At 39.0% G+C, this 26,230-nt stretch overlaps 1 protein-coding gene across 4 annotated transcripts in view; it reads right to left on the minus strand.

The window, feature by feature from the left end:
* The window catches only part of LRRC4C (leucine rich repeat containing 4C), a 1,421,025-nt gene that overhangs the window by 1,132,308 nt on the left and 262,487 nt on the right, over positions 1-26,230 (minus strand). For all 4 annotated transcript variants that reach the window (XM_070804074.1, XM_070804072.1, XM_070804071.1 and 1 more), the window contains exon 2: positions 5,466-5,654. The gene's annotated coding sequence lies outside the window, so the exon portion shown is untranslated. The remainder of the gene's footprint in view (positions 1-5,465; positions 5,655-26,230) is intronic.

The following is a 26,230-nucleotide window of genomic DNA, read 5'->3' on the forward strand; positions in this document are numbered from 1 at the left end:
GTCAAAAATATGAAGGCAATTCAATAAGTATTTATTAAGCTCTACTACAGTTTTTAAGCAGTACTTCAAGGTAAGTATTATGATTCTCATTTTTTAAAGGCAGAAACTAAGAGTAATGGAGCTTAGGCAACTTGCTCAAGGTCAATAACCAAGAAAAGGAATGTTTATATTTCGAACTCAAGTTTGTCTGCCCCTAAAGTCCTACTCTCTCATAATCTTAGCTTGAAAAAAACATCATTTACATGCTAAAAAACTGTTGGTCCTTTGAGGCTGTAATTTCATATCCTGGGCTGTTTTCTCAGAGAATCATATGCATGTGCTATGATTTCACCACACAAATCTTTATCTCAATGCTGTTCATAGTTATCAAAAAATGGAACTAACCCAATGACAAAAAAAGGCCCAATTAAATTACCTGTGTTATATCCACATTGTGACATAGTGTGGCAACCATTACAAATATTGTAACAGAAAATTATTTATTGGCAAAACAACAGTGCGACGGAGCTTCATTTTGGTGAACTCCCTGCGACCCCCAGAGCTCAGCGTCCTCACCCTCCCCAGTGAATGCTTTTCATCCCAAATAAAGTCGGTCTGACTCTCCTCTGCGCTCCCATAGGACTTCACACGTGGCATATGGTAGTCAGCTTCATTATCTAGACATCTATCTTCCCCAACCTTGTAGATATGAATTCCTCAAGGTTAGAGAATCAATTTTAGTCACCTTTACTACATCACCCATCTCTAATACACTGGCTCACAGTTAATAGGTGGTATTCAATAAACATCTACTTAAAGAATCAGTAAACTGGTTGTTCTTCAGCACTGCATTCAACCCATTTAACGCTTAAAAAAATCATGTAGAAATACAATTTATGTGGTTTAGTGGGGGAAATTGTCATGCTTTCTCACAACGAAAGGAAAAAAGCCCTGAAGTTTTAGGTGCCCTTGGCACTGTCTCTCTGTCTTGAAGATAGTCAAGGCCTATGGTCTAGGTTTAACTGTAACCCATTCACCACATGTAGGGTCTTGTCATGAACTGATTGCAAGGGTCTGGCAATAACCTCAGCTAATGCAAGGGTTTTAATCTGAGATTTATACATTTCTATCTGATACATCTGAATGAATAGGCTTCAGCAAATACATCTCTTGAAATTATCTTTAAAAATTTATAGATTTGGGTTGCAAAAAAATTCCATTAGGGTTTTCTGTAAATGGTATGGAAAACTCCAATGAAACTTTTTGGCCACCTCAATATTTTGTGCATATGTCTGTTTTGTAAGGATAAGGGTTTTTTACTTTTTAATTAAAAAAAAGCCATTGGACCTACAAACTTTGGAGTCTACATTGTTCCCATCATATTATTTTGACTAAAAAAAATATTTTGACTTTTACATGTGCATTTCATTTACTAAGTCAAAAACTTTTTTTAATTTTATTTTCAGTTTGAGACTGGGATAAGCTGACTTTTTTAACAAAGCGCATTAAAATGTAGTTGATGAGAGGTTTTGTTCATTATTCTTTCCTGGAGAGTTGATAGTACAGCAGAAATAGTTGCAACAAGATTACAAGCATTCCTCTGGGAGCGAGAAAAGAGAATTGCTATTTGGAGTTCAGTGGGGATAAAGGTCCCTTTCACCTTTGGTATCTGTATTGTCAATATTTTCAAGTTCTCTAAAGAAAGCCAGAGAGCGGGTCATTGGGAAGAAAGTTAAATGGATAAAGGCCAGGGAAAGAGAGAGGGCACCAAAGCCAGTTTACAGAAATCTAAATCACAAGACTACCTTCAACTAATACTCTAGGAGTCTTCACACCTTCTTGAAGGCTGTTGGTTGGCTGTGTATGTGTGTTTTGATGTGAAGGTATAGTCATGTTATTTTTCACTGCCATATACTTTTGCCTAGCAGAACCATCACAAGCCATAACTTAATACTGTTGACAGGAGAAAATATCAAGTGTTCACCTCACTCTGCTCTTTCCAAACTCTGCTGAACTGGGTTTGCAAGTAGAGTGGATGATTTGAGGTTTCAGAGGTACCATCACAGGATGCGCCTCACTACCACCACTGTCATTCCAGTACAACACTCCAAAGGAAGCCCATTCTCAGAGGCTGAAGATACATCAAAGAGGATTGGAGGGGTCCTAGGGCACTGAATTCATTAAGACATAGCAGGCGCTCTGCGGTCCCTCACATGTGTTTCAGTGTGATTTGATCTATATTTTCAGAGACAACAAAGGAGTCTTAAAGGCTCTCTACAGGATCATGAAACACTGGAGCCAACCTCAGAGATCATCTACTCTTGACCTGTGTTAAGTTGCTTGGATAAGGTGATGTCTTATTCATTAGCATATGACAATAACAGTAATGATAATGTTTGCTGTGTACTTAGTCTGCACTTGGAGAAGGCCCTGGCACCCCACTCCAGGACTCTTGCCTGGAAACTCCCATGGACAGAGGAGCCTGGTAGGCTGCAGTCCATGGGGTGGCTAAGAGTCGGACACGACTCAGCGACTTCACTTTCACTTTTCACTTTCATGCATTGGAGAAGGAAATGGCAACCCACTCTGCTCTATGTGCTTTACAGGTAGTAATTCACTTATTCTTCACAACAAAATCATAGTGTCAGTCCTATTATTATTCCCTTTCCATCAATGAGGAAATCAGACACAGGAAGATGAAGCAACTTGTTCAAGGACATACGATTAGGAAAAAAAAGTCCTTAGCATCTTAATTAATAGGGAGGTCCAACCAGTCCATCCTAAATGAGACCAGTCCTAGGTGTTCATTGGAAGGACTGATGCTAAAGCTGAAACTCCAATACTTTGGCCACCTCATACGAAGAGCTGACTCATTTGAAAAGACCCTGATGCTGGGAGGGATTGGGGGCAGGAGGAGAAGGGGACAACAGAGGATGAGATGGCTGGATGGCATCACCGACTCGATGGACATAAGTTTGAGTGAACTCTGGGAGTTAGTGATGGACAGGGAGGCCTGGTGTGCTGCGATTCATGGGGTTGCAAAGAGTTGGACATGACTGAGCGACTGAACTGAACTGAACTGACTGAATTGTCTATAATGGAGAGATCCATAAGTAAGGATTTCTCTGTCCCTTCCTATTGAACATTATTTTTCTCTTTTCTGGAAGGGTGTTGTATATCCCAAACCAACGATGATCACACAAGAAATAAGGGTATTTTTTAAATCATTATATGCCTTCCCCATGCACACACACACACACACAAACACTTCTACACACTTGAAAATACTTACAATCACAAGTTTTTTTTTTTTTTTTTAACCCTTTAACCAATGAAAACCAAATTATTTGAATGGAATAAAATAAAGAATCACATTTCCCATCCCATCCAATTCATACTCAAAGAATTCTTCGTATGAAAAGTCCTTCTTTGCACCTCTAATCAGGAATAAACACAACTAAATCAATACCTTGAACTTCCAGGACAATTCAAATAATTTAATAATTGAGTCATTTATTACTTTCCTCATGAAAACAATAAATACTGACTGAGCAACAATTTGCTTTAGTATCTATGCACTGGGTATATATGGCAATCAATAAAGCAGATTACACCTCTGACTTCATGAACATTTTTGGTGGTAAAGGTGATATCATTACTATATTACGATGTTTTCTCTTAGGTAAATACATTCTGTATTTATAAATTCTGTAAATTCATAAAGTCAGAACTATTTGAAAGAGTGAAATGAGACATTGTGACAAACAAATAGAATTCAAAGTATCAAAGAACTGTAATCACATAATCCACTGACGCAAAGACAAGTTCTTAATATTATTAGTTCTAGTTTAAAATCTCATGGCACCCCACTCCAGTAGTCTTGCCTGGAAAATCCCATGGACGGAGGAGCCTGGTAGGCTGCAGTCCATGGGGTCACTGAGGGTCGGACATGACTGAGCGACTTCACTTTCACTTTTCACTTTCATGCATTGGAGAAGGAAATGGCAACCCACTCCAGTGTTCTTTCCTGGAGAATCCCAGGGACAGGGAAGCCTGGTGGGCTGCCGTCTATGGGGTCGCACAGAGTTGGACATGACTGAAGTGACTTAGCAGCAGCAAAGAGACCCATACATAACACAAAAGTCACGAACTCTGAATTTGAACTTGTCATTTCTTTGAAGGAACTCTATCTCTTAGGATCCTCCCATCATGCATCCCCAGGGACTCCAGTAAATAAGTCTATAAGTTCCACAATCAGCAACATATTCTCTTTTGATGGTTCAGAGCCAAGTGAAATCTCCCATTCTAACAGAGCCCAGAGTATCAGGATGGTGAACTATAAGGGCTATAAACAGGTAGATAATGCAGACATGTTTTAAATGGCCAACTAAGAACAAAAGAAAAAAAATATGACAGGAGAAGTGTATACTATAGAATATAATACTACCTGAAATGAACATACAGGTAGCTATATCAAGTTCTTATTGCAAATCATTTAAGACTGGGAAGGCCCTGGCATCAGACTGCAGTACTTGAATGTGCTTCCACCATGTAATAGCTAAGTGATAGGCAATGATTCCTTTGATTGACACGGATACCCAGTAGGCTAGGTTCTTCAGAGAGACAGCTGTCATCCCCCACTCCCTCAAAGAGCAGCATCTTTTGAAAATTAAAAGCCAAAGATATGAAAACTGGCTACAACTGAGTACTTGAGCAGGCCTCCTGATAAAATGCTGATGAGATAAAACATAGCTGAAGGTCAAATCAGTTCTAATGAGGTGGATGAAACTGGAGCCTATTATACAGAGTGAAGTAAGCCAGAAGGAAAAACATAAATACAGTATACTAACGCATATATATGGAATTTAGAAAGATGGTAACAATAACCTGGTATACGAGACAGCAAAAGAGACACTGATGTATAGAACAGTCTTATGGACTCTGTGGGAGAGGGAGAGGGTGGGAAGATCTGGGAGAATGACATTGAAACATGTAAAATATCATGTAAGAAACGAGTTGCCAGTCCAGGTTCGATGCACGATGCTGGATGCTTGGGGCTGGTGCACTGGGACGACCCAGAGGGATGGTATGGGGAGGGAGGAGGGTTCGAGATGGGGAACACATGTATACCTGTGGCGGATTCATTTTGATATTTGGCAAAACTAATACAATTATGTAAATTTAAAAATAAAAAAAATATTATAAAAAAAAAAAAAAACATAGCTGAAGGTCAATAACTGAAACAAAAGGCTTGGGTCCTGGACTCTGCTGAGGTCGATGGTCAGTGCTGGAAGCTACAATTCTGCTACGTCACAGAACTGGAACCACAAAGTTTGGACCTCAGGCCCAAACCATCCTAGAGGAAGTGCTGGTGTTCCCCCAACCATGAAGCTTATGAGCCCCACAGCTCAAGGCTGGGGGCCCTTTCAAGTCTGATGTCTTACTCAGTGGATCCCTGTGCACCCAGCATTGAGAAGCTGGCTCACCTGCTGCTGCTCTGCCTCTGGAAGTTTTCCCCCAATCCAAGGTTGGTCTCAGCTGGTATATGTGCTGCGGGGTCATTCACTCTTGATTACTTGACATTAGACGGTCTTGGACAAGTTATGAATTCTCTGTGAGCCTCGGTATCCTCTTCATCAAATAGGGATAATACCAGTAAACACTTCATTTGGTTTCTGTGAGGATTAAATGAGATAATCTATGTCAAGTGTTTATCACAGCTCCCACACATAGGAAACATGCAAAAATGCTAGCTATCATTAGAATTTAGGATTTAATTCCACAGGATTTTTAAAATGCAAATAAGGGAGTTTTTTTTTTTTTTTTTAAATCACATCTCTAAAGGAAATAAAAGATAAACTCGAGAGTTTTCATTAAGAGATTCAGAGAACACTTATTTTATAGTCTGTGACTCTGTAGTTGATGTGGTAAAGATTCTTTGACAATGAAGTGATTCTGAGTTTCAGATCAAAGAAGGGAGATTTATTTATGAAGATACTTAAGCTTCTGCTCCTAACTAGTGCCTAGGAATCTGTTTGTACCTCTTGACAGATGAGAAATGGAGAAGTGGTGTGAGGGAAAGCCCAAGTGACTGTACTTTTTTCCTATACAATTATTCATTCATTTATTCACTCATCTGTGTATTATTTCTTTTATGCAAGTTATATATTGCAATACACAGAACTAAGCATCCTGGTGTAATAAGAAGACAAAAATCAAGCCAACACTGACAAGTAAAAATTGGCTTGTCCAAGACATATTCTCCATATGCCAGTCTCCCAAAGAAGTTGTTGGCCTCCTGAGGTTATTTGGAAATCAGCTACAGCAAAATCGTTAAGCAACCAAACTCTAGTAAAATTCTGATGTTGCTGATTCAGCCATGTTCAAGTGTGACAAAGTGGTGGGACACTGATCCTGTCAAGGAAGAGGTCTGTGTTCTCTTAACTATGGATGTCAAGCTTGGCAGGATAAGACTTGGAGCTAAGATTATGCCATACTTGTAGCTGATGGATTCTGGCTCTTAATCATTGCTGGGGAGGGACTATTACTTTGCTAATTAGTTTTTTAAAAGTCTTCTGGTACTCTAGGCTTAGATTTACTAGACTCCTGGGTGCACCCCCAGAGTACAAAGGGAAATGGAGAGCATGGACTTCTACTGTGGTGATGCCTCCAATGTAATGTTCTTTCATCAGTCCTAGTATGTGAGCTTCCTGGAGTTTGTCCAGGTTTGATTAACACACTTGTTACTCTTATGAAGCCCATTACATGGATGATCCTACACTTAGTGTAGGAAACTAATCCCATTCATAGAAATAAGATGCTGTGGAGATAGTATGTGCCATATTATGTGAATTCACATGTGAATAATTTATTTCCTCTACTGATAAACCTCTGGCTGTCTTGGAGGTGTTAGTTGGAATCCAACCCTACACCTCTGACCATTCCCCTTCCACAAGAAGAGGAGTGGCTCTACTGCATAGGATAAGAGCACCTGTACCATCTGTTCCTGGAAGGTGAGAGGTAGGCTGTATTTCTGCTTGCAACTGTGTGTGTGTGTGTGTGTGTCTGCTAAGTTGCCTCAGGCATGTCCAACTCTTTGTGAGCCTATGGACTATAGCCCGCTAGACTCCTCTGTCCATGGGATTTTCCAGGCAAGAATAATGGAGTGGGTTTCCATGCCCTCTTCCAGGTGATCTTCCTGACCCAAGGATCAGACCCATGTGTCTCAAGTCTCCTGCATTGGCAGAAAGGTTCTTTACCCAGTGAGCCACCTGGGAAACCCACTTGCAACTATACCTCTCACCATACAAGGTGCCAGGGGCATTTTAGGAGGAAGATAGGAAATCTATTTTGACCTTATGTACCAGGTGTGTTTCTCAACACAGCTTTTCTAATAATAAAATTAAATAATCTGAATTTCTAAGGAAGTCAAAACTTCCCTGTCCATTCTTTAATAGGTTCAAAACTCAAAGTAACATTTGACTCAGTGTCTCTTTTAAATCTCAACCATTTTTATTCAGACGTGAGTTTGAATCCCAATTGATATTGAAAAGATGGAGTTCAGTCTCAAGATGCTGGTGCATTCATTTGTCCATGGTAATATTAATATTAGTAATAGCTATCTCATTGGGTTGTATGGAGATTAACTGAGATCACATGCCTGACATAGTAGGTATCCATAATTCAGCTTCTATGATTTTTGTGATATACAAAGAAGTCTAGACAAAACAAAAAACAAAAAACAACTTTGTGAAATTAGGAAGGCAGGAGTTGAAACCTGATATTAGGAACTTTTAATAATTTTTCAAGTACTTTAAATATAGAAAATATTATTAAAAATTAGCAGATGACTCAAAAAAATTGAAACCTTCTTACAACCTGTGTTCATGCACTCCAGTCACTATGACACCACTTTTAAGAACAAAGAACTTGAGTGCCTGCTACAGCGAGATCAAAGGAGGACGTGTCATAAATGGCTGTGGAAGTCACACCTCAGTCCCTGGCCGTCCTGTCCTTGCTCTGCATGTGCCATTTAAAATGCAATTCCCTTTGAATGGGCACAGAGCAGTTCTATTACCAGACATGACTGCTTTTACAACTAGCAGCGCTTTAATGATTTTATGTCATCGCAATAATAGAAACATGACATTCAACTGTGACTACAGCTTGTGCGAGTCTATTTTTGGAAAACCGATTTTGTAGAGGACATGAAAATGTGGAGTCTTGGTGCCTGTTTATTTCCCAAAAGGCTGAGCCAGGAACTCTCACACCTCAGTCCCCTCCGTGGACCTTTCATGACTTTCTGAAATGAGTGTGATAACTTGAGGTCTCAAACAATGATGCTTCACATACAAAAAACCCACTTTAGAGAAGGAGACTTGAGCCTGAATCTAATTTTCTCATTGGAAGGAACATCCTTTATGAAGTATTTCAATGCCTGAGTCCTTATTCTTGATAAGGGCCAAGTCCACAAACCACAATAACAAAAGTACATGCACTTGCTCAGTGGAGGAATCCCGCTAATCTTTCACAGACAAATTTGAAGGTAAGAGTCATAAACTCCCTCACCATCCTTCACTCACAGGTCAGCACTATCTCTGTCAGCACACGCATTCAACTTCTTCTAATCTCAGACAGGTGATTCTCTCTCTCTTAAGGCCAACTCTTCCACCTGTGGTCTTAATTCCCACCCCTACTGTCTCTTTTGGGCTTCTCCAGTGGCACAGTTGTAAACAATCTGCTTGCAACGTGGGAGACACGGATTCGATCCCTGGGTGGGGAAGATCCTCTAGAGGAGGGCATAGAAACCCACTGAAGTATTCTTGCCTGGAAAATCCCACGGACAGAGGATCCTGGAGGGCTACAGTCCATAGGGTCGTGAAGAATCAGACACGACTGAGCGACTGAGCATCACACTGTCTCTTGTAGGACTTGATGTATCAGGGGTCTACTTTGCTCCAACATTTCCACTTTTCCCCTTGCTACTGGGTCTCTCCTTTCAGTCTGTTAAATGCCAAAATCCTTACTGTTACACACACAGACACACACAGAGGCACAACCCTCTGTCTTCTTCTCGTCTCTGACCCATTTTCCTTCACAACTGAACTAGTTAAATTAGTTCACATTTGTAGCCTCCCAGTTTTAAAATTCTTGTTTTCTCTCTTGCTTCTATAAATAAGTAGGCAATTTTTCCTTGCCTTCTTGTTTCAAACAAGATAGTGCAATCTTTTCTTATCTGTCCTTCCCCTCTTCAATCCCTGTCTGTAGTCCTCTACTGTTATCAGTCTCCCCAAACTGCCCAGGAAAACTTCATCAATGACCTCATTAGAGTTAAATCCAATGGTCAGTCTCAGTAATTTGAACATTTTGCTTGCATGTGATACAAACAATACCTCCTTTCCCTTTCTAAAAATTCTCCTCTCTTTGATTTCATGCTACTGCATGAAATAAACTACTTCATTTCTACCAGTTATCATGTATTTTCTCCAAATACTGTACCATACACTTCACACTGTTGAAACAACACTGAAAGGTAGGGAATATTGTAATCATGTATACCTTTAAAAAGCAAGCAACTGAAACCTAAAGAAATGGAATAATTTTACTCAAGTTACATAGTATATGTAAGGAATGGGTTAAGAACACAGCTCTAACTTACACCAGTGTACATTTTCAATTTGTTAATATGATATTTAAAACATATAGGAATATACCGATCGTAACAACTAACAGATCTCATCTATCCACAGATTTAGCACATCTTAACATTTTGCTTAACAATTTGTACTAATTTATTTTTCCAGAACTGATATATTAGAAAAAGCTAAAGCCCAACTTGTAATTCTCAGTGTTACTCCCTTTTCTTCCCAGAGGAAACCATTATACTCTAGGGGGTCTCTATCATTTATATCCATTTTTTTAATCCTACTATTAGGTTGATACAAGCTTCTTTATTCCTCCCTCATTTCCTTATCTGGATATAAAATATTCTTTCTATTCTGTTTGTGTTCACTCATACAAATATTGACCTCTAGTTAATGATTTATATGCTGATGTATTTCAGGGGAAGTACACCGATGTCCGCAACTTACTCCCAAACGCATCCCCAAAATAGTGACGGATAGAGGGATGGAAAGTTTAAACATATATACTTAAGAGTTTATAGATAATCAATATGTCTAGTCACTTCTCAAACCAAATAAAGCTTTAGAATATCTTCACACCACAGTTCTTCCTCTAATGTACCACATCGAGCTGTCTTGTTTTTGCCTATAAAATACCTTGTCCACAATGATCAAAAATTAATATTACATCATTCTTTTCTACAGTCCAAGTTTTCTTACATTTATATGTTTATCAAAATATTTCCTAACCATCTCATCCTTATTTGGGGAGGAGAGGATTCAGTCTCCTCTTACTGATTTCCATGCTTTTTTTTTTTTTTTTTTTTTTTTTGTGAGAATCTAGAATTGTTAATTGTCACAGTATTTTTATGAACATTTAAATTTCTTCCCCTGAATTATACTTTGACTAAGTATAGAATTCTACGTTGACAAGTATATGTCATCCCCCCTTCAAAGTTATCATTCTATCATGACTGTGAGACATCTTCAGTAATTCTAATTTTCATTCCTTTGATTGTAATAGATATTTCATCTCTGTCTGCTTTTAAGACTTTTTTTTTTTTTGGTTGTGTGAGTTTTGAAGTTTCAGGGCAATATATCTGTGTGTAGAATTGTTTTTGATCATCCTGTCAAGAATGTAGTATACTCAGTAATTCTAAAGGTTGAAATCTCTTTTCAATCCAGTAGATTTCTGAGTCATTGTATCTTTTACTTTATTCTCCTCTTCTAAAAACTCCGTTGTATGTTTTCTGTAGTATCGTATCTTCCTCATATCTTTACACCCATGGTGAATGTCTAATTATTTAAACAGATTTATTTTCAAGTTACTAACATTTACAATTATCTACATCTTTACCAAATTATTTACTTACAACCTCCAAATCATACAACTCATATGTTTCATAGCAAGATAACAAGATAGGGGTCTTTCTTCAAGTTTGATGCCTGTGGTTCTTTTTCTTTTTTGTATCTATTTAAACGTTTACACATTTACTTTAATGTCTCCTCTGACTAGTTCTATTATTTCTTATTCCAGGGTGTGAATTCTATTTGTTGAATTTTCTGATCCACTTTAATTATGACTCCCTACAGGTGACTTGAAATGTCTTAAGGAATCTTCATGGAGGTTGTTATAGACTGACTTGTCTCCTCAAAATCCATGTGCTGTTGAAGCCCTAACACCCAGTGTGGCTGTATTTGGACAAAAGGTCTTTGAAGAGGTCATTAAGGTCAAACAATGTCATCAGGTTGGGATCCTAATTCAATGGAACATGCGTTCTCATCAGAAGAAGAGGAGTTAACAGGAAAACGCATGCAGAGGAAATCCTGGGTGAGGACACAGTGAAGATGAAACCACCAACACACCAAGAAGAGCAATCACACCAGAAACCAGCGCTGCTAACACCTTGATCTTGGGCTTCCAGCCTCAAGAACTGCGAGAGAAAATATATACATGCTGTTTAAACCACACAGACTTTGGTCTCCTTCAGGAGCCCCAGTTAGTAGCAACATCCATTGGGTGCCAGTTCACATTCATCTCCTCATTGTTGTCATGGTTTCAGAGTTTATATTAGAATGTTGGTAAGTTCTCAACTTGCCATTCTCACATCACATAAGGAATATAAATTTGGAACTCACAAATTTGCTTCAAGTGTTTCACATTGCCTGTTTCTAAAAAAAATGACTTGTTTTCACTCATGGCTAGTGGTTAGAATTTTGTTGTTGAGGACATAGTAGGATACCTTCCTGTCTCAAAGGTCCAGTGGATAATACACATTCAGTCTCTTTGTGTAAGTAGCTCCTCTCGGAGGGTACTGAAATATCAGACCAAGAATTTAAGGTAAGTTTTCCAGTTCTAATAACTGGAAATTGGGGACCTCTGATTATTAATTTTATCTTGAATTTTTTTTTTCATTTTGCAATCTAAGGAGTCCCTTTCTTGATTTTTTAAAAATTTATTAGGGTATTGTTGCTTCACAATATTGTGTTAGTTCTGCTATCCAATGAAATGAGTCAGCTATACATATACATATACATATACATATATTCCCTTCTTCTTAAGCCTCTTGCCCACCCACCCCCCATTCCACCCCTCTAGATCACCACAGAGCACTGAGATAAGCTCCCTGTGCTACATAGAAGGTTCCCAGTAGCTAGCTATTTTTATAAATGGTAGCATATGTATGTCAATTCCAATCTCTCAGCTCACCCCACCCCTCCTGCTTCACCATGTCTGCGTGGCCATTCTCTGCATCTGCATCTCAATTTCTGCCCTGCAGATAGGTTCATCTGTACCATTTTTCTAGATTCAACATAGAAAATAAAATGGGCAGAAGACCTAAACAGACATTTCTCCAAATAATACATACAGAGGGCCAAGGGGCACGCGAAAAGATGCTCAACAGCACTAACCATTAGAGAAATGCAGATCCAACTACAATGAGGTATCACCTCACATGGTTCAGAATAGCCATCAACAAAAAACACTTTCTTGAGTTTTACCATTTCAAACATACTTCTTTCATGATTTGTTTGGGGTGCAAATAAAACTCTTCTGTGTCAGCTTAATTTCAGATAATAACCTGATGTCTCTTATGCTCTTTGTACGTCACCACACCACCTTTCCTGGCCCATCATTTCTCTGACTACCTATTATAACATGCAAAATCTAACTTCTCTTTCTCTGCTTGACAATGAGATATGTCAGAGGATCAATATCCTCTTCTGATGTTCTTATTGAACAAACTAGTCTACTTCCAATGTTACAAGTAACTGACTTCTGAAAAGTCCTATTTGACATCTCAACTCCCACATTCCATCAAAAGGCAAATTCTATACCCTCAGCCTTCCTAGCATTGTCATTTCACAACAGCTACCATCAAATCGCACTTCTGGTGGGATAGAGCAGTTTCTCCAGATCTAAACTTGCACTATTTAATGGTTAGCCAAACTACAGCCATACATCTTATCATGTTTGTTCTTTTCACTTTCTTTTCATTTTTTTAAATAACTAATGCATACTCTTTAGATCTCTTCAGTGGATTTCCTTACCCTATAGAATAAAGTTCAAGCTCTTCAGTTTACAAAACCAAATCTTCATAATTGAGCCTTCGACTGCTGATCCAGAATTATTTTGCATAGTGATTCATACCACCACCAAGAACTGCTGTTCACTTAAGCCATTTGTAGTGTCTTTCCGTGACTTGGCTCAAGCAATGTCCTTACCCTGAAATGATTTCTCCTTGGCCCCTCTCACCCACTTCAGCTCAACATCACTTTCTTAAAACTTTCAGTCTCTTTTCCAGGGAAAGTTGACCACATCCTCCTCTGTATCCCCGCCACATATACTTATCCTTGGTACTTATTAAAATCTTAAATCCACTGATATAATAATAGGCTTGTCTTCTACTCTGAAACTGATATCATACAAGACATGGTTTCTCAATCTCAGTGGGATAAGCAATAGACCAGACAATTGTATGTTGCGTGGGTTGTTCTGCGAATTGTAGGATATTAAGCAGCATTCTTGACTTCTAACTACTAGATATTAGTAGTTGCCACCCTTTACCAGACATGACAACCAAAAACGTCTCCAGACATCATCAAATGTCCGAGGGATCGGGGCGGGAGCATAATCATCCCTGGCTGAGAACCAATGCCTTAAGATAGAAACCACATTTCCTGGGTTCAAGGTCACCACATGTATTCTAAAAGTACAAGTTGACAGAGTGCATAATGAATAAAAATATTTTAGTAATCAACACACATATATATGTGTATATATAGATATATATGTCAGTATAAGTTATACATTAGCTGAAATATATGAAATATTTGACTTGCAAATTATGTCTTTGGGTAATTCAGGGTGCTTAGGTTTAAATAATATTAGTAGGGCATAAGATGGACTATACACAGACATTTCATAGTTAAGGACAAAATACCAACTAAGATACACAGTTAAGAAAGAACAATTAGCAATTTTGTGAATTGGCTGCCAGTTCAAATTTATTTTGCAAAGGCTAATGTTTACTTAAGTTGAAATGTCTGACAATTATAAGAGCTTTCATTGCATGAGCTTATGTTTAAATTTCAGCAACTCTGCATTTAAATTGAGGCAATATAATCTCCTGGGCAATTGTCAAAACAAGTAACTATGTTGACAAGGAATCTTGGAAATTAAAGTTAAGAATGCGCGTGTGTGTGTGTGTGTGTGTGTGTGTATACACACATTATATATGCATATATATATATATTCACATATGTACATATAATACATATGTACAGTTGTGTCTGACCCTTTGCAGGCCCCATGGACTGTAGCCTACCAGGCTGCTCTGTCCATGGGATTTTCCAGGCAAGAATACTGGAGTGGGGTGCCATTTCCTTCTCCAGGGACATATAATATATACATACATAAATGCATACATATATATGGGCTTCCCAGGTAGCTCAGTGCTAAAGAATCAGCCTGACAACACAGGAAACTCAGGAGTTGCAGGTTTGATCCCTCTGTTGGGAAGACCCACTAGAGGAGGAAATGGCAACCCACTCCACTATTCTTGCCTGAAAAATCCCAAGGGCAGAGAAGCCAGGTGGGTTACAGTCCATGGGGTTGCAAAGTGTCATACATGACTTAGCAAATGAGCACATGCATGCAAACACACACACACATATGCATGTACACGTTATGTTCCTCAACTGTTCTTCCCTTAGACATTTACTTAATAAATATTTAGAGAATGCTTGGAATGTGCAAAATAACTAAATAAAATAAAAAGATTTTTTACTTCTACTGTGTGCTCAGTCACTCCTTCTAGAGGAGATAATTCAAGCATGAAAACAATTAAATAAGTGGAATTAAAAGGTTAAGAATGTTCAAATGAAATATTCAATCTTTTGATTTAGTAAAATCAAGAAAGAAATCATAGACAACATGGCACTGAATTTTGGCCTTGGGGGTAATTATTAATATCAAAAGTGTTTATAATAACAAAAAAGAAAAGTATTAACATTAAATATCAATTGAATCATTACCTTCATTTGAAAATTTTAGTTCTGAAAACTGCAATATGCAAAACCATGTGCTCTATACTTAATAAGATCAGGAAACATAATTTTGCATTCATTTTCAGTTACAGAAGACTCAGGTATAAAATGTATTACATAAGGATCAAAGTCTGGAAGAAAACATATGGCAATGTTAATAATTATTTCTGGATTTCAGGATTGACAGGGGCAATATTACTTCTGTTTTTAGATACCACAATATTTTAAATGTATCTTCCACATTTCTTCCATAGCTCTTTTATTCTAATAAAATAAAAACATATTCATTTATATATGCACAAATAAAATTCTATACAAAGTTTTGTTCTTTGATGCTACTCAGATTTTAGAAAATATATTCTATATAGGCTTTCGTTTATTTACCAATAGTCAGTTCAGTTGCTCAATTGTGTCTGACTCTTTGTGACCCCATGAACCTCAGCATGCCAGGCCTCCCTGTCCATTACCAACTCCCAGATTTTACCCAAACTCATGTCTATCAAGTCGGTGATGCCATCCAGCCATCTCATGCTCTGTCATCCCCTTCTCCTCCTGCCCCCAACCCCTCCCAGCATCAGAGTCTTTTCCAATGAGTCAACTCTTCGCATGAGGTGGCCAAAGTATTGGAGTTTCAGCTTCAGCATCGGTCCTTCCAATGAACACCCAGGACTGATCTCCTTTAGGATGGACTGATTGGATCTTCTTATAGTCCAAGGGACTCTCAAGAGTCTTCTCCAACACCACAGTTCAAAAGCATCAATTCTTTGGCGCTCAGCTTTCTTCACAATCCAACTGTCACATCCTTACATGACCACTGGAAAACACATAGCCTTGAATAGATGGACTTTTGTTGGCAAAGTAATGTCTCTGCTTTTTAATATGCTGTCTAGGTTGGTCATAACTTTCCTTCCAAGGAGTAAGCGTCTTTTAATTTCATGGCTGCAATCACCATTGCAGCAATTTTGGAGCCCCCCAAAATAAAGTCTGACACTGTTTCCACTGTTTCCCCATCTATTTCCCATGAAGTGGGACAAGATGCCATGATCTTTGTTTTCTGAATGTTGAGCTTTAAGCCAACTTTTTCACTCTCCTCTTTCACTTTCATCAAGAGGCTTTTTAGTTCCTCTTCACTTTCTGCCATAAGGGTGGTGTCATCTGCATATCTGAGGTTATTAATATTTCTCCCATCAATCTTGATTCCAGCTTGTGCTTCTTCCAGCCCAGCATTTCTCATTATATACTCTGCATATAAGTTAAATAAGCAGGGTGACAATATACAGCCTTGACATACTCCTTTTCCTATTTGGAACCAATCTGTTGTTCCATGTCCAGTTCTAACTGTTGCTTCCTGACCTGCATATAGGTTTCTCAAGAGACAGGTCGGGTGGTCCGGTATTCCCATCTCTTGAAGAATTTTCCACAGTTTATTGTGATCCATACAGTCAAAGGCTTTGGCATAGTCAATAAAGCAGAAATAGATGTTTTTCTGCAACTCTCTTCCTTTTCTGATGATCTAGCAGGTGTTGGCAATTTGATCTCTGGTTCCTCTGCCTTTTCTAAAACCAGCTTGAACATCAGGAAGTTCACGGTTCACATATTGCTGAAGCCTGACTTGGAGAATTTTGAGTATTACTTTACTAGCGTGTGAGATGAGTGCAATTGTGCAGTAGTTTGAGCATTCTTTGGCATTGCCTTTCTTTGGGATTGGAATGAAAACTGACCTTTTCCATTCCTGTGGCCACTGCTGAGTTTTCCACATTTGCTGGCATATTGAGTACAGCACTTTCACAGCATCATCTTTCAGGATTTGAAATAGCTCAACTGGAATTCCATCACCTCCATTAGCTTTGCTCATAGTGATGATTTCTAAGGCCCACTTAACTTCACATTCCAGGATGTCTGGCTCTAGGTGAGTGATCACACCATTGTGATTATCTGGGCCGTGAAGATCTTTTCTGTATAGTTTTCCTGTGTATTCTTGCCACCTCTTCTTAATATTCTGCTTCTGTTAGGTCCATACCATTTCTGTCCTTTATTGAGCCCATATTTGCATGAAGTGTTCCCTTGCCCTCTATGATTTTCTTGAAGAGATCTCTAGTCTTTCCCATTCTGTTGTTTTCCTCTATTTCTTTGCATTGATAGCTGAGGAAGGCTTTCGTATCTCTCCTTGCTATTCTTTGGAACTCTGCGTTCAGATGCTTATATTTTGCCTTTTCTCCTTTGCTTTTCGCTTCTCTTCTTTCCACAGCTATTTGTATGGTCACAGCCATTTTGCTTTTTTGCATTTCTTTTCCATGGGGATGGTCTTGACCCCTGTCTCCTGTACAGTGTTACGAACCTCATTCCATAGTTTATCAGGCACTCTATCAGATCTAGGCCCTTAAATCTATTTCTCACTTCCACTGTATAATAATAAGGGATTTGATTTAGGTCATACCTGAATGGTCTAGTGGTTTTCCCTACTTTCTTCAATTTAAGTCTGAATTTGGTAATAAGGAGTTCATGATCTGAGCCACAGTCAGTTCCTGGTCTTGTTTTTGTTGACTGTATAGAGCTTCTCCATCTTTGGCTGCAAAGAATATAATCAATCTGATTTCAGTATTGACCATCTGGTGATGTCCATGTGTAGAATCTTCTTTTGTGTTGTTGGAAGAGAGTGTTTGCTATGACCAGGGCATTCTCTTGGCAAAATTCTATTATCCTTAGCCCTGCTTCATTCTGTGTTCCAAGGCCAAATTTGGCTGTTATTCCAGGTGTTTCTTGACTTCCTACTTTTCCATTCCTGTCCTCTATAATGAAAAGGACATCTTTTTTGGGTGTTAGTTCTAAAAGGTCTTGGAAGTCTTCATAGAACCATTCAACTTCAGCTTCTTCAGCATTTCTGGTTGGGACATAGGCTTGGATTACTGTGATATTGAATGGTTTGCCTTGGAAACAAACAGAGATCATTCTGTCATTTTTGAGATTGCATCCAAGTACTGCATTTCGGACTCTTTTGTTGACCATGATGGCCACTCCATTTCTTCTAAGGGACTCCTGTCCACAGTAGTAGATATAATGGTCATCTGAGTTAAATTAACCCTTTCCAGTCCATTTCAGTTCGCTGATTCCTAGTATGTTGATGTTCACCATATATTCATATTATATTGACAGAAGTTTCAGATACCAAAAGAGGGAAAACATTTTGTCAAATTTTATTTCCATACACGGCTAAATGGTTGTAGATTGTGACTTAGTAAATTGTGTAAATACAAGAAATCATAAATTTGAAATTTCTATGTTGAAATTGCCATAATATTCCCTCTAGCACCTGATATTTACTTCTTAAAACACTCACTTGTCTATTTGCTAGCCAAGATATCAGGAAAAATTGATTACAAATTGTATCAGAAGATTAAAAGAACTGTAGGGATTTACATCAAATATACAAAAGCTTAAATCCCTCCTCTTCCATGAAGCTTTTGGTATAACTGGTGTCTATACTGAAAAGGAGTACGTCAAGGCTGTATATTGTCACCCTGCTTATTTAACTTATATGCAGGGTACATCTTTAGAAACGCTGGACTAGAAGAAACACAAGCTGGAATCAAGACTGCCGGGAGAAATAACAATAACCTCAGATATGCAGATGGCACGACCCTTATGGCAGAAAGTGAAGAGGAACTCAAAAGCCTCTTGATGAAAGTGAAAGAGGAGAGTGAAAAAGTTGGCTTAAAGCCCAACATTCAGAAAATGAAGATCATGGAATTCAGTCCCACCACTTCATGGAAAATAGATGGGGAAACAGTGGAAACAGTGTCAGACTTTATTTTTGGGGGCTCCTAAATCACTGCAGATGGTGACTGCAGCCATGAGATTAAAAGACGCTTACTCCTTGAAAGGAAAGTTATGACCAACCTAGATAGCATATTCAAAAGCAGAGACATTACTTTGCCAACAAAGGTTCGTCTAGTCAAGGCTATGGTTTTTCCAGTGGTCATGTATGGATGTGAGAGTTGGACTGTGAAGAAGGCTGAGCGCTGAAGAATTGATGCTTTTGAACTGTGGTGTTGGAGAAGACTCTTGAGAGTCCCTTGGACTGCAAGGAGATCCAACCAGTCCATTCTGAAGGAGATCAGCCCTGGGATTTCTTTGGAAGGAATGATGCTAAAGCTGAAACTCCAGTACTTTGGCCACCTCATTCGAAGAGTTGACTCATTGGAAAAGACTCTGATGTTGGGAGGGATTGGGGGCAGGAGAAGAAGGGGATGACAGAGGATGCGATGGCTGGATGGCAACACTGACTCGATGGACGTGAGTCTGGGTGAACTCCGGGCGTTGGTGATGGACAGGGAGGCCTGGCATGTTGTGATTCATGGGGTCACAAAGAGTCGGACACGACTGAGTGACTGAATGGAACTGATACTGATTTTAGGGTGTCCCTGGTGGCTCAGATGGTAAAGAATCTGTCTGCGATGCAGGAGACCCATGTTTAATCCCTGGGTTGGTAAGATCCCCTGGAGAAGGTAATGGCAACCCACTCCAGTATTCTTGCCAGGAGAATTTCATGGACAGAGGAGCCTGGTGGGCTACAATCCATGGGATTGCAAAGAGTCGGACACGACAAAGTGACTAACACACCCATACTGATATTAGGCTTCCCAGGTGGCGCTATCATAAAGAACCAGCTTGTCAATGCATGGGATATATCAGACATGGGTTCAATGCCTGGGTTGGGAAGATTCCTTGGAGGAGGAAATGACAACCAACCCCAGAGTTTTTGCCTGGAGAATCCCATGAACAGAGGAGCCTGGAGGGCTACAGTCCATGGGATTGCAAAGAGTTAAACATGACTGAGTGACTTAGCACATACACACTGACATCACACTTATTGGGATGATTCATATCACTACTATCTTATATGGTATTATATGTGGAAATACTCTGCCTTACAGGGGAATTTCTTAAATATTCAGATGAAATATTTTACTTTTTTTAACTGAACACCCTTGGGAGCTGAAGGTATGTTTTGGTACTACTTAACAACAAGAATTACCAAATGTACAAATACTGAGTGCCTGGTAAACAGTAGGCATCTAATAAATATTTTAAAGAATGTAATCACAGAAAAAAGAATAGCTTACCGAAGTGACAAAAGTTAATAAAAGGCAGCAAATTATATTTGGTGGTCTCAGTATAATCTGGAATTACAACTGCACCAGCATATCACAGAGACCTGAATGTATTCCTTTCCCCAGGATTCAGACCTTCTCAAAAAATTTCTCCAAGAGGCTTTTAATGTTAAAAAAAAGAATGGTTGATTAGTTGAACTCCATCTTTCCAAACACATACCACACCTAATATGCCCCAGCCTTGAGACTGACATGATTGCTCTTCTTGTTGTACGACCTGTAACCCCCTGATTATCACATTATTTGCCCTTACACATCCTCAGGTCTCTGCTCAAGGGTCATGTCCTCAGAAAGTTATATTCTGGCTACTCCATTAAAAACAAAAATAAACATGGCTTCCCTGGGGGTCCAGTAGTTAAGAATTCACCTTGCAATGCAGGGGACGTGGGTTCAATCCCTTGGGCAGGAGAATCCCACACGCTGTAGGGCAGCTAAGCCGTGTACTGCAGGAGAAGCCACCACAATAAGATGCCGTTGCATGCAACCAGAGAGTAGCCCCTGCTCTTGCAACTAGAGAGAGTCCACGTGCAGCAAGAAGACCCAGCACAGCCAAAGATAAATCCAAAATAAATAACAAAGCAAATAAAAACACTCTCATTAATATTTATCCACTTACTTTTCTTCTTTTTAATAGGAAATGGATGTCTAACAATATCTGGTTCTTAATTTGCGATTTAGTTCTTTTCCTAAATTTATGCTATAGATAAATTGAACTATAAAGAAAGCTGAGTGCCAAAGAATTGATGCTTTTGAACTGAGGTGTTGGAGAAGACTCTTGAGAGTCCCTTGGACTGCAAGGAGATCCAACCAGTCCATCCTAAAGGAAATCAGTCCTGAATATTCATTTGGAAGGACTGATGCTAAAGCTTAAGCTCCAATACTCTGGCCACCTGATACAAAGAACTAACTCATTTGAAAAGACTCTGATGCTGGGAGGGATTGGGGGCAGGAGGAGAAGGGGATGACGGAGGATGAGATGGCTGGATGGCATCACTGACTCCATGGACATGAGTTTGAACAAACTCCAGGAGATAGTGAAGGACAGGGAAGCCTGACGTGCTGCAGTCAATCCATGGGGTTTCAAAGAGTTGGACACGACTGAGTGACTGCACTGACTGACTGACTGATGCTATAGAAGCCTAGGGCCCTGTCTTTTATACACTGTACATCTCAACCTCTTAGAATACCACCCAATATACAGTCAGCCCTCAACAGATACATGTATTCAGTGATGGAGTAATAAATCAATGCATAAATTAATACAGTGGTAGCTTCATTAAATCATATTCAGATCTAAAGCATAGATTTTGATGAGTCCATACTGACCCCTATATTGAAATTCTTTATAATTTTAATTGCATTTCTTTACTGTTCTGTATTTCTACATTATCTATATTTTTCCTTCTTTAAATTGTTAAATGTTTTGGACTACCTATAACTGCAAAAATTATAGGAACAGAAAGCAATCTCTATGTTTTGTGTCTCAAGTTTTTTTTTTTTTTTTTTTCCTGAAAATTTCCCTATATAATACTGTCTTAAATTTGGGGAATATTTAATTTTCAAGACATACTTTTGACATTTTTATGTTTCTAGCTAGTATATTCTTATGACCTTGAGTAAAGGTCTTCATGAAACCATCTGTGTAAAAGAGACTACTTTACCTTGCAGGTTTGTTGAAAGTATTTTTTGAGATAATGATTTCATATAAAGCCCATAACCTGGTGATTCTCATCTATTATGCCATTACTATGCAGGAAATGTTGCCCTTCACTGTCAAGAACCATTCTTATAGTTAGGAAGGCAGTGACTGCCTGAGGACCTGAGATTGAAAGGTAGATTTGCAGGCACTAGTTTTTTGTTTGTTTGTTTGTTTGTTTGTTTGTTTTTTGCATGTGCTTCTTAGGTTTTGCATCTTTATATTATTTCTAAGATTTGGTATCTGTGTGATGACTAGTATTAGAGATAATAACCTTATGACTGAATTTTTTCTTATCCTTTAAAATTTTATACTTGTTACGGGAGCTTTTCAATGGGTTTCTTACAATAGTCTTGATATTTACTATTCCTTGAATACCTTCGCATACTCTCCCCATGGAGCCTTTGCACTTCCTGCTTCCTTTTCTTGGAATGTTCTTCTCAGATAGCCAAATGGCTTGCTCCTTCAGGACCTTGTGCTCTATTATCGTGTCACTTTAACAATGAGAAAACTTAGCCAACTCCTCCATTTCCCATCCCAACACTTTTTCTCTCTTCCCTTCCCTTCTTTTTTTTCTGCTTATCATTATAAAATCTGAAATATCACACACATATCTTTTTTTTTTTTGGCCTAACTTTCACCCATTCACATAACAGACAATAAGCTTCATGTGGATAGACTTGGTTCACTGCATGAGACTTGTTTAAATATTGTGTTCACAGTATCTATGACAGTGCTAAAAACTTGAGGTTTTTAATAATTTTTGAATGAATGAGAATATGGAATAAATGCTAGTGATGTACTAAGAATGAAAAACCAAATCTGTGACAAATGCAAACACCATCACTGCTCTCAGAGAGACTTCAATATGTTGCACAATTAGATATTTGACAATTACAAACATGATGGATTTACAGGCATTGATCCAAATATGCTAAATGACACTATGACCTCTCTAACTGAGGCGATCTTCCCCTAGATGTCAGGACTTGAGGTTTTCACATGAAATAAAGATAAAGGTAAAAAATGTGAGAGAAAGACGAAGAAAATGTTAATTTTTTTTTTCTTTCTCAGTATTGGTGGGAGAAAAAAGAACCAAACAACCTGGTTAAGGAAGCAGGAGGTTATAGATCAATTCATTCATATGCAGGATGGGAGAATATTTAAACTAATGAACAGATGAGCCTGTCAATAAAGAAATATGACAATTAGATACCCACATTTCTCTTGCAAATCAAAACTAAAATGAGATATCACTTCCTACAGTCAGAATGGCCATCATTAAAATGTCTACAAACAATTACTGCTATAGACAGCGTGAAGAAAAAGGAACCCCCCTACACTGTTCCTGGGAGTCCAGCTTGGTGCAGTCACTATGGAAAAGAGTATACAGGTTCCTCCAAAAACTAAAAATAAGAGTTATCGTATGATCCAGTAATCCAACTCCTGGGCATATATCTGAAGAAAATTCTAATTCAAAAAGATACATGTACCCCAGCCTTCACAGCAGCGCTATTTGCAATAGCCAAGACATGGAGGCAGCCCAAATGTCCGTCAAAAGATGAATAGATAAAGAAGATGCAGTCATCTAACCTGGCACTGTCAATCAACTTGTCAATCCAATGATTCAGGTCACAAGGAGGGACTTTGAACCATTCTGAAAAACCAAACTCTACTCTCACTGCAGGGCTGCTTCTGGTTCACAGATCACCTGCTCTCCTCTTTTCTGGGGAGTGCACTTATTGCTTTGTTTAATAAAACTCCTGATGCTTAAAACTGGAAAAAAAAATATGATACACACACACACACACACACACATATATGATGGAATATTACTCAGCCATAAAAATGAAGAAATAATGCCATTTGCAGCAACAGAGATGGATCTAGAGATTATCATACTAAGTGAAGTAAGTCAGATAAAGATATATCACTTGATATAACTTATATGTGGAATCTAAAAATATCAGGCAAATGAATTTATTTACAAAACTGAAATAGACTCACAAACAGAAAACAAACTTATGGTTACCAAAGTGGACAATGGTGGGGAAGGTAGAAATAGATTAGGACTTTGAGATTAGCATCTATACACTACTATACACACACTAGATAAACGACAAGAACCTACTGTACAGCACATGTTACTAATACTCAGTGTCTTATAATATAATGAAAAGAATCTGAAAAAGCTGAATTCCTTTGCTGTGAGTAACTTGAAACTAACACAACATTGTAAATTAACCTAAAAAAGAAACCCACATTTCTTATGTATTAGCTGGGTGACCTCAGCAAGGTATTTAAGTTTTCTTACATATCAATATCGGAGAAGGCAATGGCACCCCACTCCAGTACTCTTGCCTGGAAAATCTATGGACGGAGGAGCCTGGTGGGCTGTAGTCCATGGGGTCACTAAGAGTCGGACACAACTGAGCAACTTCACTTTCACTTTTCACTTTCATGCATTGGAGAAGGAAATGGCAACCCACTCCAATGTTCTTGCCTGGAGAATCCCAGACATGGGGGAGCCTGGTGGGCTGCCATCTATGGGGTTGCACAGAGTCGGACACGACTGAAGTGACTTAGCAGCAGCAGCAGCAGCACATATCAATATATCACTGGCAAAATGAAGGCAAACATAGAACCTCCCCCCCATCATGCTTCTGAAATGATAACATAAAAACATTTAGGTAATATATTTAGCACAGTTCTTAAGCACATGTGCACTGTTAGTGTTATTATTTAGTAAATTATTATTTTCATTTTTAGGTACCACCTGCTTCAAAAACAGATTTGAGGAAAATTTTAAAAAGGGCAAAATTAAAACTAGTGAAATTAAGATGAAAAATATGAGACAAGGAACAAAGGGTGATGGGGAAAATACTCCAGCTGCCTGTCCTATATCCATTTTCTCTTCTTTCTAGTGGAATGTGGGGCAATATGCCTGGTCCATATCCAGGACCTCTTACAAGTAGAAGTGGCTATTTAACTAAGTGCTAACCAATGGAATGGAAGTGGAATTTTCCAGATGCAACTTCTGGGAAGACACATCTAAAACTGGGGACTGGCTCAGCTTAAGTATGACTTTTACCCTTTAACCTACTACCTTCTTTCTGGAACACAGGCAAGTCAGTTGGAACTTTACCATCCATCTACTAACTATGCATGCATGTATGCTAAGTTGCTTTAGTCATTTCTGACTCTTTGAGACCCCATGGACTGTAGCCTGCTGGCTCCTCTGTCCATTGGAACCTCCAGGCAAGAATACTGGAGAATTCCAGTATCCGGAAGTTGCCACGCCCTTCTCCAAGGGATCTTCTCAACCCAGAGATCAAAACCAAGTCTCACTTCTCCTGCATTGGTGTGTAGGCTTACTACCACTAGCGCCACCTGAGAAGCCCCCTACGAACCGTGAAAAGTAAAGGTGCAAGTTGCTCAGTCATGTCCGACTCTTTGAGACCCCATGGACTGTAGCTTGCCAGACTACTCTGTCCATGGAATTATCCAGGCAAGAATACTGGAGTGGGTTGCCATTCCCTTCTCCAGGGGATTTCCCAAGCCAGGGATTTAACCCAGGTCTCCCACATTCCAGGCAGATTTTTTATCAGCTGAGCTACCAGGGAAACGTACTAACAATAAGGTGACCTCAAATATGGAAACTCTGAACTAAGAATATCATAGAAGATAGAAAGATGCTGAGTCTCTTACCAAGAATCTGCTGCTGCTACTGCTAAGTCGCCTCAGTCATGTCCAACTCTGTGCGACCCCATAGACGGCAGCCCACTAGGCTCCTCTGTCCCTGGGATTCTCCAGGCAAGAATACTGGAGTGGGTTGCCATTTCCTTCTCCAATGCATGAAAGTGAAAAGTGAAAGTGAAGTCGCTCAGTTGTGCCCAACTCTTAGTGACCCCATGGACTAGAGCCTACCAGGCTCCTCCATCCATGGGATTTTCCAGGCAAGAGTACTGGAGTGGGGTGCCATTAATCTATGTAACCTTAAATTGCCTCCTCCTGATTCCTCTTTAAGGGGAGTTTGGCAGCTTTTTGTTTAACCACTTTTTGAATCTCTGCTTGTCACACCCAAACAGAATTTTGACAGAAGTGAGATGACTATTCCAAATAATGAGAAAAAAAACCTAAGACAATCTCTTGTACTTACATATAACTAAGCTGTTAACTACCCAATAGCCATGGAGGGTGTGGGGGGAAAG

Source organism: Bos indicus, chromosome 15 (genome assembly GCF_029378745.1).
Source record: "Bos indicus isolate NIAB-ARS_2022 breed Sahiwal x Tharparkar chromosome 15, NIAB-ARS_B.indTharparkar_mat_pri_1.0, whole genome shotgun sequence".
Taxonomy (NCBI): domain Eukaryota; kingdom Metazoa; phylum Chordata; class Mammalia; order Artiodactyla; family Bovidae; genus Bos; species Bos indicus.